The sequence below is a fragment of the Peromyscus leucopus genome, chromosome 3, assembly GCF_004664715.2.
Source record: "Peromyscus leucopus breed LL Stock chromosome 3, UCI_PerLeu_2.1, whole genome shotgun sequence".
Taxonomy (NCBI): Eukaryota; Metazoa; Chordata; class Mammalia; order Rodentia; family Cricetidae; genus Peromyscus; species Peromyscus leucopus.
Genome location: NC_051065.1, coordinates 147,301,047 through 147,307,046, shown reverse-complemented (window position 1 = coordinate 147,307,046; position 6,000 = coordinate 147,301,047). Strand labels below are relative to the sequence as shown.

Below are 6,000 nucleotides of genomic sequence, written 5' to 3'. Positions count from 1 at the left end.
AACATGAACTATGACAGAACAGAACAGCATAAGGCTTCATGACCTACCATGGTAAAATAGATTTCCTAATAACTCTAGGGATTCCAAAGACTGAGAGAGGTCACCTCTCATACCTGGTTTGAAGTCCAGAGAAAGTCTTTCTTGGACAGGTCAGGTGTAAAATGATATGACTGCAGATGTGGGTGAACAGGAGAATGTGCACCATCACCATGCCAGGCACTCCCACACTGCTTCCTGACAGACCCCATGTTGTACATGACAGACACCCAACACTCAACCCATGTGACACTAGTTTACATCAATATCAGAGATAAGTATGAGATACATATAAGTGCTCTATCTGCATGTATGAGTTCATGCCTGAAGAGGGCATCAGACCCCACTATAGATAATTGTGAGCCACCCTGTGGTGGCAGGGAATTGAACTCAGGACCTTTGGAAGAGCAGCCAGTGCTCTTAATCACTGAACCATCTTTCGAGCAAGTTTTAGTAGTTCATGCTTGTGTTGCAATGGTACCTTTTTTCTGCTGATGGGACTAATGTTTCATTTTGAAACTCAATATCAAGTCGTCTCCAGAGTCAACAGGAAAGGGGCTAGGTGCAGATGTTATGCTGGTCCCAGTGCTTTCATACCCCTCTTTTAAAGGACTGTTTCAATGCCTTTGACCAATCTTCCTTTATATAGAGTATACTTTCCACCCCAATTGGCTGGTTTGATCTGGTCATATTCACTGGCCCATAGAACAAGAATGAATCTGTTTGTCTAAATATGGGAGGCTACTACACAGTCTACTTACTAGAATCTATAATTCTCTTGATCCTGGCTCCCAAATAATAAATGTGTAAAGAAGGTGAACAGCATTTCAGTGACCCATAGACCCTTAGGACATACACAAATGAGAAATCTGTTGTTGCAAGCCACTTTAATAGTATGTATGATGTACTTTAGTGTATTGAGATATGATAAGTTTAGAAATACATTTTGCTGAGAGGGGAAAACACCTGAGCATCTGTGATTGGAGGGAAGTGGTGTTTAGACATATTTATTACCAGGGAAATACTCAATAGGTTCAGTGATTATAGAGGACTTTAATTCTGTCATATCTGTTTTGTTTCCTTGTAGTACCTCAGTTACTTAGTAACTTACTAAATAAAGAATGGTGTAGGGATGGCATGCATGTGTCTGTGGAAGGGTCAGGTGTGGGGCAGCAATGGTCTGGCCCAGGGTCTGGGTGACCATGCTGAGAGCTGGCTTAACAGCAGAACTGGAGCCCAAGCAGTGAGGGGAATGTCAGCATGCTGGTGAGAAAGTTTCTGGATTCAGGAGAGAGTCTCCAAGCAGCAGTCTGTTGTGAGACATCAGATTCTGAGAGGTGAGGGGGCAACTATGCTGTGGAATGGTCACTTGTAGGGAATCAGTGCTCCAGCATGGTGAGGAGAGTATGAACTCATTAGGTCACTTCCTGTGGGGAGTCAGAACTGCAAATAGTGAGATGAGGGTCATGATGGAGGAACTGGGCATTTGGAAAGGTGTGGGGAGGGGCAGCTGTGCTTAGTGAGGAGGGCACGTGTGTAGATGAAACTCTAAATGGCCTTCTTAAATGAGAACCACAGAGTCAAATACTGAGTTAAAAGCCCAGGAGATCAGAGCACTAGCTAGTAGCCTTTAGCTTATCAGTTGCTGCTGTCCTCAGAGAGAGAGAGAGAGAGAGAGAGAGAGAGAGAGAGAGAGAGAGAGAGAGACATTTCCTGTGTGACTTCTCTTTTTATTGCCTTTCTGTTCTACCTTCTCATTGGTTCTAAAACCAATCACATGATTTCCTCATCACTGCTTGTCTATACAGAACTCCAGGTCTCTATGTTTCCTGCTGAGATTAAAGGCTCCCGCTTGACTGTGTCCTTGAACACACAGAGACTCTGCCTGCCATGTAATTGGATTAAGGACATATGCCACCACCACCATTCTTCTGCTAAATGGCTTGCTTTTAGCTCTGATCCGCAGGCAACTTTATTTGTTAATACACAACTAAAATCGCATTTCAGTACAAATAAAAAATCACCATAAACCTGTGCATGGTAAGTAGGGCCCCTGTGCTGAGTCAGGAGGGCACAGGTGCGCTACCATGGTGAGGAGTTCACCTGTTTATGGTGAAGAGTTCACTAATGAAGAATGAGGAGAGTACCCATGCAGGGTGAGGGAAATATCTGTGGTGAAAAGGCACACGTGCATAATGTGGGCTCCACATTGGGTTGAATTCAGAGACATAGAGTTTGAAAGGATCTTCCTTGCAGAGGGCAGACCAGGCATGGGTAAAGAGTGTCTCTGTGGTGGACCTCAACATGAGACCTTAGTGTCTAGTAGGGTAAGGAGAGCATCCTTGCCTGGTTGTGGATGTCCTGGCATTGGGTATAGTGGTCAAATAGGCCGAGGAGAGTGTCTGTGCAGAAAGAGGTGGTATGGGTTTCAGAGACTGGCAAGGTAAGGATGCTGAATACCTGGTGGGATAGATACTCAGTACCTTCCAGGGGTATGAGGGCTTCTGCACATGGAGGTAGCATTGGTGGAGTGCTAAAGCCTCAGAGGGGTAAGTGGAGACTCCTCAGGGATTAACACCAGGAGTCAGAGCACAAGCCTGGTGAAGAGGCTTCATCCATTGTAACCTGAGAACTTCAGCAAGATGTCTGGTCCTGAACATCCAGCTAAAGGGAGGGAGGTATCAGTTCAGGGGACACAGGCTTGACCTGAGGGCTGGAGCCCATCCTGGAGAGACAGGCAGCTTAGAGGAGGACGTGGGAGGGTGATGGGCAGCATCCAAGAGATTGTCACTTGAGAGCTTTCCATAGAGATAATGAACACAGAGTTTTCACTCACAAAAGTAGGTAGAAATGCTGAAATTTGGGTAAGAATTGAGACCCATGGTGGCATTATATTAAAATGGGGCAATAGTGTGAACCCTCGGTTTTCAGGATGTTTGGATACAAAAGTAGAATAAAACCTAGAAACATGAACTGTGTGTGTGTGTGTGTGTGTGTGTGTGTGTGTGTGTGTGTGTGTGTGTTCTGTATGCACATGTGCCAGTGGCCGTGTCAGAGGAGCAGCAGGTGACAGTTAAGGTCCAGGAAGCCGACTCACCAGGAATCACAACGCTCATGGGTGAATCTGGGATAGGCATAGCCCTGAGAACTCAGCCCCAGAACGTCTCTTGCTACTGCTGTGCATTTCCACCTTTGCTGCTGCCGTCTTTCTCTGGTATCTGGCATGGTGTGAATGGGCCTGGGGAGTGTCCACTGCCCTTAATGCAGTGTGATCATCTCTTGCTTATAATATCCCGTTCTACTGGACAGTTTTCCTCAGAGAGTCAAGTTTTACCTGTGAGTTATGAAGATCATTTCCTCCTAAGCAATGATTTTATAAAATAATAGTGTTTGTTTAAATAGGATTTTGATGATTGAGCTGTTTTAATAAATATAGTAAGGTGTTATGATAGGGTTTATTTTAGTGGAAAAGTTAACATAGGTAAAGTTTGGATAAAATGTTGCCCCTGCCTATGATAAAGCAGAGGCTCAGAGGATAAAAAACAAAACAAGGAAGTGTCATACACCTGGAATACATGAGTTTCTACTGAGGAGCCATATAGACTGTGGCTTAGGTTAGTGATTAAGAAAAACAACTGAGTCAAAAGCCCAGCTAGCTTAAATTCTTCTAATCTTAAAGTTGGGAGATGTGTTCATAAGTTTCAGAGTGCATCATAGCTGAAACAAAGCCTTAAAAAATAACTTAAGGTTAGATTGAGATGTTTTTATGAATAGCTTAGAGGAGGATAACCCTAGGAAACCAATCTAAAGTTCAGAAAGACACATAATTGAGAGAGGGACTCATTAAAGTCAGGGAACAAGAACAAAGCAGCCCAATTATTACCAGCTGCTGTGCCTTTCTTGCTAGGATTGCTTTGTTACCAAAGGTGGTGATTAATTCCTTGTGCCCATTCTGCCCTCAGTTTCCTGATATAAAACAAAAAAAACCAAAAACCTGTTGCTGAATGGGTATGCACCCTGAGATTTAAAGTAGAGATGACTGATTGTTTTTCAAATATAAAAGTTTAGATTTGTGATTCTTCTAAGATTTCTTTTAAGATTCCCTCTTGAGATAAGTAATAAAATGATTAGTCCTTTCTTTGTAACTGCCAAATGCAGCCTGCCAGCAAAAGAACAGACTGAGAAAAACACCCCGATTGCTTACACTCTGTTAATCTATAACAAGTTACTTAGAGGTGAATGCACGTGGGTTCTTGGGATGAATTTGTTTAAGCACAAAAGGGAAATGGGAGACATGTTTCTAGCTGTATTCACTGTAATCATTCACTTGAAAATTAGAATATAACCACGTTATAATTTTTTTCAGGACTAAAGGAAAACATTTATTGAATCAAAATCAATACTTTCTTTTTAATAACTACAAGCCAACAGTGAGCTCAGTTTGTTCAAGAATGAACACAATGTACAAAAAATTATGCTTATACTATAAAAATATGTCTGTCTTCTTTTCCAGTGACCAGCAGAAGTCACTGAACAGATCCAGGCAAGCTGCTCTGCACCAGCAGCTCTATTTAACCACAGGGAAGCTAATGGACAGAATCTTCCCAGGCTCACTGGAAATGCTGCACCCAGCACACGTTGCTACCAGAATCCATGTGGTGCAAACTGCTGTTCCTCCTGCGTACTAGTGGTTACCCTGTATTTCAGAAAAGTATTAACAATATAATAAATTCTGGGTACAAAATCCTATTATCTCCAATTTAAAAATGAGATGTGTTACTATGAAGGAACAAACGAGTCCCCAAGGTTTACAATCTCTTGTAGGGCATGGGAAGTTTGCCTTCCTGCTTCCTTGCCACCATCCTTAAGCCTCCATAAAAACGGTCATGTACAAGGTTAGTTACTCCGTACATTTTCTTGACTTCACTGGAACCTTCCAGGGCACCAGGCCGGTGCACTGTGTACAGTGTCTCACTGTGCTGAGAAGAGGTCCAAGGCAGCTGCAGGACCATCACAGGCTCCTTTGGTTTATTAATGACTGGCCTTGGAGCAGCAGAGTGATGGGGGAGGGGACAATGGCTCCCTGTGCTGTCCCATCCATCAGTGCTGAAGATGCCAAGAAATCCCTGTCTGTCATACAGAAAGAGTTTGCACACAGCAGTGCCCTGGCAGGAACCTCACCCTGGCTAAGCAGAATGAGAAACTCAATAGTGCACTGTCCACATGGTGAATTAAAGTCAACAGTGAATTCAATGTTTCTCCTTGACAGACTCTGTGCTCTGGATTGGCACCTATGAATGGGAAGAATTGCAAAGTCAAAGCATCAGGTCCTCCAGTGTTCTACCCTACTGGTAAATTAGGTTCAGATGAAATGGAGGAGAAATGCTTTCAGCTGTACCTGTGCTGGCCTACTGGCTCTCCAGTCAGTCAGCATCTCAGGAGAGGAGCAGTGCTGGACAGGGACAGACAAAGGGCAGAAAGTAGAAATGATCACAGTTTCTCTAGACAAAGACCTAACTACCTTCAGCACTCTAATTTCAGTCATGCTCATCCTCTGCACGAATGCTAAGCAATCAAAGGCAGTTAGACAGTGACATGGATTACGGGGCCCAGCTGGGAAGAGGAACAGAACGGGACCTGAGCAAAGGCCTCTGGCTAACCACAGAAAGTGACTGTGAGGGCTGTTCAGGGTCAGGGAATCAGCCAGGCGGCAGCAGATAAGTAGAATATTTCTTTTGAATTTGCCAAATATAAATAAACTAGGTATCATAACTGTAATTCTTGCTTGATAACTGTTATATATAATTTTAAAGTTAAAGTTAGAACTTTCTTTTTAATTAAATAGAAAGGAATATTGCTGTGGGATAATGCTTTTGTACACTGGTTTTAATAAAACGCTGATTGGCCAGTAGCCAGTTAGGAAGTATAGGCGGGATAAGCAGACAAAGAGAATTCTGGGAAGAG

At 43.3% G+C, this 6,000-nt stretch overlaps 1 protein-coding gene and 1 pseudogene across 1 annotated transcript in view; both read left to right on the top strand.

Moving 5' to 3' along the window:
- The window catches only part of LOC114706473 (C-type lectin domain family 4 member A-like), a 79,841-nt gene that overhangs the window by 41,466 nt on the left and 32,375 nt on the right, over window positions 1–6,000 (top strand). The window lies entirely within an intron of this gene.
- The window catches only part of LOC114706466, a 30,947-nt pseudogene that overhangs the window by 11,856 nt on the left and 13,091 nt on the right, over window positions 1–6,000 (top strand).